Raw genomic sequence first — 12544 nt, forward strand, 5'->3', positions numbered from 1 at the left:
AAGTAGAGGGCCGGATAAACCCCTTGATGAGATTTTCCTGAATGTACTCTCTCATAACACGGGACTCCTCCCGGGATAATGTATACAGACGCCCCCGAGGTGGCTCCGTACCTGGCAGGAGATCTATAGCACAGTCAAACGACCGGTGTGGGGGTAATGTATCCGCTGCCTGGGCGCTGAACACATCCTGAAAGTCTTGATAACCATGGAGTAGACCAGACAACCCCTGCTGCGGGGTCTGCAATGACACGGAGCAGAGTGGCATTGGGGCCTTGACGTGCGGGAGGCAATGTTCAAAGCATCGGGAACCCCACTGCCCAATCTCACCGGTGGTCCAGTCAATCACAGTAGCATGCAGCCAGAGCCAGGGTTGTCCCAGAATCACTGGATGGATGGCTCGGGCGAGCACCAGAAACTGGATCTTCTCCTGATGCAGTGCCCCCACCTGAAGATGGATCTCGGTGGTAACCTGAGAAATGGTCCGGGGAAGACTGTCCCCCTGGATGGAGGTGACCCGGAGCGCCAGCTGACAGGATACCGTGGAACTTCCCAGCTGGGACAGGAACTCTGCGTCAATGAAGTTCCCACCAGCTCTGGAGTCCAACAAGGCTGTAGTCTGAACTCGACATGCCCCATCTTTGAGCAGAACTGGAATGGAGAGCAGATTGTCCGGTAGGGAGGCCTTCATGGGGCTCGGGCCGGAGCGTTTCCCGACCCCTTAGGCTTGTTTGGGCAACTGCCTGAGAAATGGCCGGCCTCCCCACAATATAAGCACAGACGATTTTGGAGTCGATGATTTCTTTCTTCCCTGGACAAGTGATGTCGGCCCATTACCATGGGTTCCTCCTGGATTCCTTCCGAACCCTCCTTGTGGGGCCCAAGCGCCTCTGGATGACGAGACAGACCTCTGGATCTCTGCCCTGGCCGCGACATGCCCCTTTCCAGGGCTCGCTCCTGGTACCGGATGTCAATCCTTGTGCAGAGAGCAATAAGGCTTTCCAAAGTGGCTGGAATCTCTCGGCCGGCCAGCTCATCCTTGATTCGCTCGTCCAGTCCTTGCCAGAAGATGGCCGTCAATGCCTCCTGGTTCCACCAGAGCTCCGTAGCCAGTGTGCGGAACCGGATGGCATACGCCCCGACCGACCCGGAGCCCTGCTGAATCCGCAGCAGTTCTCCCAAGGCAGAAGATGGTCGGCCAGGTACATCGAACACCATCCTGAACTTCCGCAAGAACTCCTCCAGGTTAGTCAGTACTGGGCTCCGCTGTTCCCACAACGGAGACGCCCAAGCCAATGCGGCACCAGACAACAGGGAAATAATATAAGTGACTTTAATTCTGTCAGATGGAAAAGCCTCCGGCTGTAATTCAAACAAGATCTGACATTGATTAAGGAACCCCCTGCAGGCTGCCGGGGTTCCATCGAAACGCGGTGGCTCCGGGAGACGCAGATGTGCGGTGGAAGCCTCCGCTCTAGATCCTGGCGGGCCCGCAGTGGCCTGCTGCTGGGTCGCTGGAAATTGATTGCAGATGCTCTGCAGCACACTGGACAATCTTGTTATTTGTGCTTGCTGCTCCTGTACCGCCTGAGCCAGCTGAGAAAGCTTGGAACCGTCTGGTGAGCTCATGGCTTCGGCCTACTGTTATGACCGGTAGTAGTGAGCCCCTGTGCCCCGACTGAGCACGGCAGAGATGGAGTGACGCCGCACTCGGTCAGGCAGCCAGACAACCCCTAGCTTCACCTGGGAAGCGACCACCGTTCACCAAGAGCTCCCAGCTGCAGGTGGCCACCAGGACTTGCACAGCCGCTGACCAGGATGGAAGGAAACAGACACAGTCCAGAACCAGTACTCCGACAGGCAAAGAATAGTCAAAATCAGTCCAGGGTCAAGGCAGGCAGGAAACAAGCGTAATCCGAGAAAACTAGCCAAGGTCCGGTGCACAGGTAACCAGGAACTATTCGTCAGAACAGCACTCCCACAGCAACTCCTCAGAACAATTGAGGCCGAAGCAATGAAGGCCTGGAGGCAGTGCTTTAAATAGTGAAGCAATCTGAGCAAACCAAACTCAGGTGAATCCAACATGGCTGCCCCATAGGAGATCCTCCAAGCCCAAATATGGAGTTCTTACCTGTTCTCGTTTATACAAGATGGCTGCCCCCTCCTGAGCTAGCCAAGATGGCTGCTGCTCTTGCTCCAAGCCGGATGACGGCTGCCAGACTTAGGAAATTGAAACAGACCCTCCTAAGACTGAACCTTGTCCCTTTTGGATGGAGCTGAGGAATGACTTAGCCGGGAGGAGCGTCGAACAGGTGAGGGACGTAACACAGGCTCAATGTGGCTTACATTTGCCATAATGGCGGATGCCATTTCCGGGTAACAGCATTACAATTAGTATGGCGTTAAGGTGTATACATACATGGTAACAGACATGTAACATAACATAAATGGAAAAGATCATGGTGTATATACATACATGGTAAAGAGGAATACATTATGGTATTGCGTTAAGGTTCCTGAGTAACAGATTGGATTGTAACGTACATTAGGTCGTCGACTATAGAGAGTCCCTATTCAACATAAGGTTTAAAGTGGTATTACTTGATCATTAATGTCAGAGAGTTCAATCAATCATGTGATAAGAGTTCGGTTTTGTATAGTGTTGTTTTTTTAGTATTTAAGATGAATGTTTATCCTCCTTCAGCCATCTCTTTTCCAAGCTGAAGAGCCCTAACCTCTTTAGCCTTTCCTCATATGAGAAGAATTCCATCCCCTTTATCATTCTGGTCACTCTTTTTGAACCTTTTCTAATTCCGCTATCAGGGGAATTTTCGAACGAGAAGGGCGCCCATCTTCTGACACAAATCGGGAGATGGGCATCCTTCTTTCAGGGTCGCCCAAATCAGCATAATCGAAAGCCGATTTTGGGCGCCCTCAACTGCTTTCCATCATGGGGATGACCAAAGTTCACGGGGGGGGGGGGGGTGTCGGCACCTTGCCAAAGGCGGGACTGGGGTATGATTAAGAGATGGGCGTCCTCGGCCGATAATGGAAAAAAGAAGGGCGTCCCTGACGAGCATTTGGCCGACTTTACTTGGTCCATTTTTTTTCACGACCAAGCCTCGAAAAGGTGCCCGAACTGACCAGATGGCCACCGGAGGGAATCATGGATGATCTCCCCCAGTGGTCACCAACCCCCTCCCACCCAAAAGAAAAAAATGTAAAAACATTTTTTGCCAGCCTCAAATGTCATACCCAGCTCCATCAGAGCAGTATGCAGGTCCCTGGAGCAGTTTTTAGTGGGTGCAGTGCACTTCAGGCAGGTGGACCCAGGCCCATCCCCCCCTACCTGTTACACTTGTGGTGGTAAATGTGAGCCCTTCAAACCCCAACCAAAACCCACTGTACCCACATGTAGGGTGCCCCCCTTCACCCCTTAGGGCTATGGTAGTGGTGTACAGTTATGGGGAGTGGGTTTTGGGGGCTCAGCACCCAAGATAAGGGAGCTATTGCCATACTGGGAAAGACCAAAGGTCCATCAAGCCCAGCATCCTGTTTCCAACAGTGGCCAATCCAGATCACAAATACCAAATACTGCTTATCCCAGAAATAGTGGATTTTCCCGAAGTCCATTTAATAATGGTCTATGTACCTGGGAGCAATTTCTGAAGTCCACTGCAGTTCCCACTAGGGTGTTCGGTTGGTGTCCTCGCATGTCAGGGGGACCAGTGCACTATGAATGCTGGCTCCTCCCACGACTAAAGGGCTTGGATTTGGTCATTATTGAGATGGGCGTTCTTGGTTTCCATTATGGCCGAAAACAGGGGACAACCATCTCTATGATCGACCATCTGAACATTTAGGTCGACCATCTCAAAGAGGTGGGAAAATGTGGGATACAAATGCAATAAATAAATAAATATAAAACATTCTGCTTGGATAGGAAGAGTTTGTGATATGTGAAAATACATTTTGCTTTAATGAAATTGCTAAACTTTAGAGTCAGAGACTTATCAATGAGGGATACATACAGTGCTTTTTTTGTGCCGGTACACACTGGTACAGCGTATTAGCACCTTTTTCCTGAGGTCCGGCTCACTTGCCCGCTCCCTTCTGTTCCTGCTCTCGCGCTCCAAAATCTTACCCGAAGTCGCGATTCTCCTCTCTCCCCTGCCCTCCCCTCCATGTCCAGCAATTCTCTCTCCCCTCCCCTCCCCTGCCCTCCCCTCCATGTCCAGCATGTCGCCTCCCTCCCCTGACCTCCCCTCTCCTCTCCATGCTGAACATGGAGGGGAGGGGAGAGGAGGGCAGGGAAGAGAGAATTGCTGGACATGGATGAGAAGGGAGGGCAGGGGGCAGAGGAGACTTACTGGACATGGAGGGGAGGGGAGGTCAGCAAAGAGAGATTCGCTAGACATGAAGGGCAGGGGAGAGGAGAATTGTTGGACATGGATGGGAGGTGAGGGCAGGGGAGAGAGGAGAATCGCTGGACATGGATGAGAGGGGAGGGCAGGGGAGAGAGGAGAATCGCTGGACATGGATGAGAGGGGAGGGCAGGGAAGAGAGATTGGAGATGGATGGATGGAGGAGTTGGCGGGGAGAGAGGAGAAATGCTGGTCTTGGATGGAGGAGAGGGGAGAGAGAATTATTGCTTTATATGGATACAGGGGAGGGACGAGAGAGGAGAAAAGCTGAACATGGATGGAGGGGATCAGAGAGGAGAAGTGCTGGACATGGATGGAGGTGAGGAAAGAAAAAGAAGAAGATGCACATGGATGGAGATGAGGGAAAGGGAAGAGAGGAGAAAAACTGCACATGGATGGAGATGAGGGAAAGGGAAGAGAGGAGAAAAACTGCACATGGATGGAGAAAATAGGCAAAAGCTGGATCCACGTTATACCTCCTCCAGTCAATTCCACAGAGGAGGACACAGCTTTTACTTATGGATGTAGGGCAAGAAATGAAGAAGAAAGAAGGAGGAAAGTAAAGAAATAAATGGAAAGGAAGCCCTGGAAATTGAGTTAAGAGAACAGATAGAGAGCAGCAGAATCAGAGACTTGGACCAATATAGATAGAAAAACAAAGTCACCAGACAACAAAGGTAGAAAAAAATCATTTTATTTTCATTTTAGTGTTTGGAATATGTCCACTTTGAGAATTTACATCTGCTATCTTATTTTGCAATGTATAGCAATTTGTTTTCTAAGAATATTGCTGACAATTCCTGTCAGTGTGGCAAGTGGTGAGCGATCATTTTCACGGTTAAAAATCATAAAAAATTATTTGCGATCAAGTATTTCGCAAGAAAGGCTTGTAAGCCTTGCCATCTTGTGCCACACGGGGGGGGGGGGGGGGGGGGGGCAACTGATAGTCTGCAGGGAGGCACCAGAGACCCTGGGCACGGCCCTGTGTTTATTCATGTCTTCAAAGAAATGAAGCAAATTAGTGAGGGAAGACTTCTCTTGGCTAAATTCATTCTGATTCTGTCCCATTAAAACATGTTTGTCTGTATGTTCTGTAATTTTATTCTTCATAATAGTTTCCACTATTTTGCCCGGCACTGACGAAGGCTTACCTGTCTGTAATTTCACAGATTACCCCTGGAACCCTTTTTAAAAATTGCCATTACATTGGCCACTCTCCAATCTTCAGGTACTACAGACCATTTTAACGACAGGTTACAGATCACTAACAGCAGATCAGCAATTTCATGTGTGAGTTCTTTCAGTACCTTGGTCCAGGTGATTTTTATCACTCTTTAAGGTCGGGTTGGCTGAGTACGTCTTCCAGGTTCACCGAGATTTCTTTCAGTTCCTCCGCATCATCGCTCTTGAAAATCATGTCCGGTACAGATAGATCTTTTACATCTTCTTCTGTAAAGACTGAAGCAAAGAATTCCAGCGGCATAGCTGGGGAGGGGGGGTGCAGGGGGAGTGGTTGCTCCCACAAGTGGATTTTAAAAAAAATGGCGCCTATGCAGTTTTGAACTGGTGGGGCCGGCATTTTTTTTTTTTTAAAGAATTTGCACTTTCTCCCCTCCTTTCCCTTCTCCAAGAAGCCCAACACTACTCTCTGTTCTTCTCCCTCTTCCCCCCCCCCCCGGACTGTCAAGCCTACTTTGTTTAGCAGCCCCTACAGCAACAATAAGCTGCCTGATTGAGCCCAGCATCGGATCCTTCCCTCTGCTTGTGTCACAAGTCCCACCCTCGCACAAACAGGAAGTGTCTAAGCTAGAGGAGCGAGACGCGGTAGAGGAAAGGATCTGACGCCGGCTCTGGCAGCGTGCGTGCTATCGCAGCAGGGGCTGCTAAATGAAGCAGGTTTGACAGTCGGGGAGGGGGGAAGAACAGAAAGCAGTGCTGGACTCGGGGGGAGAGAGAGATGGGGGAAACAAAGCAGGGCTGGATGGGAGGGAGAGAGAGAGGAGAAACAAAGCGGTGCTGTTCTGGGGGGAGAGGGGGAAACAAAGCAGTGTTGGATGGGGGTGGAGAGAGGGGAAACAACGGTGCTGGACTTAGGAGGGGAGAGAGAGCGGAAACAGAAAGCGGTGCTGGACTCGGGGAGGGGGGTTGAAGGCAAGGAGGTTAGATAAAGCAGGAGATGGGGGAGGATATGTAGACTTTTGACCAAAAACAATAGTAAATGTTATTTAAAACAATAGCATTTTAGAAATAAGGGACTTACTATGCGTGGTCCATCTGTAAAAAGTCTAAAGCTGTTCTAGTTGGATAGGCAATGCCTTAAAATGTGGAGGAGAGACCATGGCAGGTCTCAAGGAGAGATGTGAGAGGAAGTGAAAGCCTGCTAAGTGTGGTTTACTGCATACACAGTCCAGAAGGAGCAAACCATCATGGTTTGTGTAGCTGCATCTGTGGGTCCAGCATTTCTCCCCTTCTCTTATTCACTTTCCCTTCTCCTCCTCCTATGGTCCACCATCTTCCTCCTCTCTTCCTAAAAAGAGAAAAAAAACCCTCTTGGCTCTGAAAATAGTGTGATCTGACTGTTTCATTCTGCTCTGCTGTTTCATTTGATTTGATTTGATGTGATTTGATTGTTGTTGTTGTTTCTAACTGGTTTATTGATATCTGTAAATCTGAAAAGGAGATTTCAGATTTCAAAACTGCTAGCAAGTATTAGAACTGTTTTCCTTTCCTGGAGATAGGTTTTAAAACAAACACATTCCACAGGTTTTAAACTTTAAGCCCCCCACCCACCCCAAGACTGACACTTCCTAAATAAATTCCTAACTATTCTACTTATTACAAATTAACTCCACCCAAATTACAACTGCCTCTGGTTGCCTATGTATGGCTGAGGAGTAAAGTTAATCTTGCACAGTATTAACCCCATCATAGCATACCTGTTCATTCCCATTCCAACAAACAGGATGACTTTTATTCTCTGTAATAATTGTGGTGTTTCAGTTTCAAGGCCAATTATCTGGAGACTTAAGGCTTATCCTGTCTGTCATCAGCTTGCTAGTTTAAAACAGGAGCTCAGTAAGGTAAAACAGGAATTAGATGCACTTAAAGCAGCTTCTAAGAATACAGAAAACCATGCAGCACAGAATCAAGCCAAATTCACACCACTGCCTCCAAGGATAAAACCACCTAGGAATAGATGGTTCACAGTAGGCTCAGGCAGACTTCACTATGTGCACCAGAGGCATCCGCCCTCACAAGTGTTGCCCCTACAGAATTCTTTTGCTCCATTACAGCATGGTGATGATCCTGAAAATAGAACTGAGGCAGAAGAGAAAGAAATGAAGTTGGAACAAAAGGATATGAAGGTACCCAAAGAGAAAAGACAACCCAAATCACAAATGTTGAAGCACATACCAGGAAATGTACATGGAAAGCGATGGCCACAAATGCTCGCAGTCTAAGCAATAAAGTTCATGACCTTCAAGCCCTGATGTTGGAGGCAGACTTAGACATTGTTGCAATCACAGAGACATGGCTAAATGGTTCCCATGAATGGGATGCAAACATACCAGGCTATAATCTATTTAGGAAGTATAGAGAGGGTCGTAAGGGTGGAGGAGTAGCTCTATATGTGAGAAATGATATCACAGCGACCGAAATGACAGGGACCTGGGGAAAGGAAGAAGCGATATGGATCACCTTAAAAAGAGAGGATAGAACCTCTATACACGTGGGTGTTGTCTACAGACCTCCAAAACAATTGGAGGAATTAGATAAAGACCTGATCGCAGATATTCAAAAGTTGGGAAACAAGAGAGAGGTGCTGTTGCTGGGAGATTTCAATCTGCCGGATGTAGATTGGAAGGTTCCATCTGCAGAATCGGAAAGAAGTAGAGAGATCGTGGATGCTTTACAAAGCGGTTTGCTCAGACAAATGGTGATGGAACCCACGAGGGAGGGAACGACACTGGATCTGGTGCTCACAAATGGGGATAGCGTGTCAAATATCCGAGTGGGTGCCCACCTGGGCAGCAGTGACCATCAAACGGTTTGGTTTGATATTACAGCTAAAGTGGAGAGTGGCCACTCAAAACTCAAAGTTCTGGATTTCAAGTGTGCTGACTTTAGTAAAATGGGGGAATACCTGAGGAAGGAGATGATGGGCTGGGAGGAAATACGAGAAGTGGAAGGACAGTGGTCCAGGCTGAAAGAAGCTATAAATAGGGCCACAAACCTTTATGTAAGGAAAGTAAATAAAAGCAAGAGAAAAAGGAAACCGATATGGTTCTCCAAGCAAGTGGCTGAGAAAATAAAGGCTAAAGAGTTGGCGTTCCAGAAATACACAAAAACTCAAGAAAAGGAACACGAGGAGGAATACAGGATGAAACTGAAAGAAGCCAAGAGAGAGATACGTCTGGTGAAAGCGCAAGCGGAAGAACAAATGGCTAGAAATGTAAGGAGGGGTGACAAAAATTTCTTCAGGTATATAAGTGAAAGGAGAATGGCTAAAAAGGGAATTGTGAGACTAAAAGATACTGCGAACCGCTATGTGGATAATGATGAAGAAAAAACAAATTGCTAAATAGATACTTTTGTTCTGTTTTCACAGAAGAAAATCCTGGAGAAGGACCGCGATGGACTGCAAAAAGTACAAATGAGATTGAAGTGGATAGAGCACCGTTCACGGAAGAGAGTGTGTATGAACAGCTTGAAAAGCTAAAGGTGGACAAAGCCATGGGACTGGATGGGATCCACCCCAGGATATTGAGGGAGCTCAGAGAGGTTCTGGCGGGTCCTCTTAAGATTTGTTTAATATATCCTTGCAGATGGGAGAGGTTCCGAGGGATTGGAGAACGGCGGAGGTGGTCCCTCTTCACAAGAGTGGTGATAGGGAAGAAGCTGGAAACTACAGGCCGGTAAGCCTCACTTCGATTATTGGAAAAGTAATGGAAGCGATGCTGAAGGAAAGGATAGTGAATTTCCTGGAAGCCAATAAGTTGCAAGATCCGAGACAACATGGCTTTACCAAAGGGAAATCGTGCCAAACGAATCTCATTGAGTTCTTTGATTGGGTGACAGGAGAATTGAATCAGGGACGAGCTATGGACGTAATCTATTTCAGCAAAGCTTTTGACACGGTTCCCCACAGGAGGCTCTTAAATAAACTGGATGGGCTGAAGATAGGACCCGAAGTGGTGAACTGGATTAGGAACTGGTTGACGGACAGAAGCCAGAGGGTGGTGGTGAATGGAATTCGCTCGGAGGAGGGAAAGGTGAGTAGTGGTGTGCCTCAAGGATCGGTGCTGGGACCGATTCTGTTCAATATATTTGTGAGTGACATTGCCGAAGGGTTAGAAGGTAAAGTTTGCCTACTTGCGGATGATACTAAGATATGTAACATAGTGGACACCCGGGAGGGAGTGGAAAACATGAAAAAGGATCTGAGGAAGCTAGAAGAATGGTCTAAGGTTTGGCAATTAAAATTAAATGCGAAGAAATGCAAAGTGATGCACTTAGGGAATAGAAATCCTCAGGAGATGTATGTGTTAGGCGGGGAGAATCTGATAGGTACGGACAGGGAGAGGGATCTTGGGGTGATAGTATCTGAGGATCTGAAGGCGACGAAACAGTGTGACAAGGCGGTGGCCGTAGCTAGAAGGTTGTTAGGCTGTATAGAGAGAGGTGTGACCAGCAGAAGAAAGGAGGTGTTGATGCCCCTGTATAAGTCGTTGGTGAGGCCCCACCTAGAGTATTGTGTTCAGTTTTGGAGGCCGTACCTTGTGAAGGATGTAAAAAGAATTGAAGCGGTGCAAAGAAAAGCTACGAGAATGGTAAGGGATTTGCGTTACAAGACGTATGAGCAGAGACTTGATGACCTGAACATGTATACTCTGGAAGAAAGGAGAAACAGGGGTGATATGATACAGATGTTCAAATATTTGAAAGGTATTAATCCGCAAATGAACCTTTTCCGGAGGTGCGAAGGCGGTAGAACGAGAGGACATGGAATGAGATTGAAGGGGGGCAGACTCAAGAAAAATGTCAGGAAGTATTTTTTCACGGAGAGAGTAGTAGATGCTTGGAATGCCCTCCTGCGGGAGGTGGTGGAAATGAAAACGGTAACAGAATTCAAACACGCGTGGGATAAACATAAAGGAATCCTGTTCAGAAGGAATGGATCCTAAGGAGCTTAGCCGAGATTGGGTGGCAGAGCCGGTGGTGGGAGGCGGGGATAGTGCTGGGCAGACTTATACGGTCTGTGCCACAGCCGGTGGTGGGAGGCGGGGCTGGTGGTTGGGAGGCGGGGATAGTGCTGGGCAGACTTACACGGTCTGTGCCCTGAAAAGGACAGGTACAAACCAAGGTAAGGTATACACAAAAAGTAGCACATATGAGTTTATCTTGTAGGGCAGACTGGATGGACCATGCAGGTCTTTTTCTGCTGTCATTTACTATGTTACTATGATGGTAAGTACAGAGGTTGAATTGTGTAATGGAGAGTGGGTGAAAGAGAAGAGAATATGAGGCCAGGGAAGGAGTGAGACAGGAGAGGTAGGGGTGAGAGGAGAAGATGGAAAGTTGATAGATATTGGTAAGGTTCGAAAATGGCTGCTGCTTAAAGGGCTGAGGATCCGTTGGCTCCGTGCATCATCGGGCTTTTCTACCTGCCTTTGCCTGAGGCTCACCTCTTTTTTGCCAGATCGGGATCTAGCCTGCTTTGTGGTGGCTCCGGTGCTAGCTGTGCTGCCTGTGTTGATCGTCTGGGTGCCTAGCTGGATTTGCTCACTGCCACCGTCTCTGAACACCAACCGCAATTCAACCGCTGCTGCTAGGAGAACTGTATTGGCTCTGTGGCGCTTTCCCGCTGCAGCCATTTGGTCACCAGATTGGCTAGAAGCAGTTCGTTTTCGGGTTGCTCGCTGACTTCGCTGACTTTCTTCATCGGCCTTAGTTTGACTGCAGCTCGCCCTACTATCCACAGGCGTGGGACTGGCTGGCTTCTTGCGGCGGTTATCACGGAGCCTGACTGACGATCCTGTTGATCTGTTGTTTCAATTTGATCCTGATTACCTCCTGGTCTCTCCATCCAGCTTCATTTAGAGGCTCATCATTCAATGGATTCTCATCTTGCTCCAGTGTCTGTGGTTTACGCTTCTACGCTGCAACAGCATCCTATCCATTTTAGACGGTCTGCTACTCGTGTCACAGCTGGGAAACTACAGAAAAGCTGGCTAATCAAGTTCCCGCCTGCCTTAGCTGTCACACAGCTGATCGGTCAGCACTGTAACCGATAGTACATGTTGCTGCACTGAAAGAATCCTGTTATACCGACAATCATCGCCCTCGTCGGACATCAATGAGTTTAAAGAAGTAACATCGTCGTGCGTGCTTCCCAGATTGCTGGATACCAAACTGATGGCAAGCACAGAGCCTTTTAAGGAAATCATTAACAACACATCCCTTGCAGAACTGGAGAAGCGTTTAAAAGAAACACCATTCAAACCTCCTACAGTTGAAAGTGCAAGTTACGACACGGCTTCTGAACAGCTTCATGAAGCGGACTACGATGCATACATCACAGGACTCTGCTTCATCTCCATGGCAAACTTCCTAGGTTCCTTCCTCAACCCTCCCAAGCTCAATGTCTCTGCTCGATCAAAACTCATTGAACCTTTATATAACAAGTTATTTCTTATAAGGGTTATGGACATACCATATCTCAATCTACAAGGGCCAGACTTCCAACCAAAACGAGATCATGTCCTTCATGTTACTTTCCAAGAGAATGGAAGACAAGTGATCTGTATCAGCTTTTCAGTGCATTTGGTAACATTCAAGTATCCTGGATTGATGATCCATCAGCGTTTGTGTCACTTAGCCAGCCTGAACAAGTTCAAATAGCCATCAGTACCAGCAAGTATGCGGAAATCTATTGGATTCAAACCTACGCAGAGTATATGGAGAAGAAGTATGAGCAGAAACAGCCAAAGAGAAAATGGTCTGAGAACAGCTGGAAAGAAATAGAGAGGAAGAGCGTCTCAGCATCTGGAATTTCCCTCAGCCTGGCCTCTCTCGGAAAGCCAACTACAGAACTGCCACATACTACCTACAGTCCATCCTAA

The 12544-nt window shown here is 48.0% G+C and overlaps 1 pseudogene; it reads left to right on the forward strand.

The window, feature by feature from the left end:
- Positions 1-2393: 2393 nt before the first annotated feature.
- LOC115462038 lies at positions 2394-12544 on the forward strand (annotated as a pseudogene).

Source organism: Microcaecilia unicolor, chromosome 2, assembly GCF_901765095.1.
Source record: "Microcaecilia unicolor chromosome 2, aMicUni1.1, whole genome shotgun sequence".
NCBI lineage: Eukaryota > Metazoa > Chordata > Amphibia > Gymnophiona > Siphonopidae > Microcaecilia > Microcaecilia unicolor.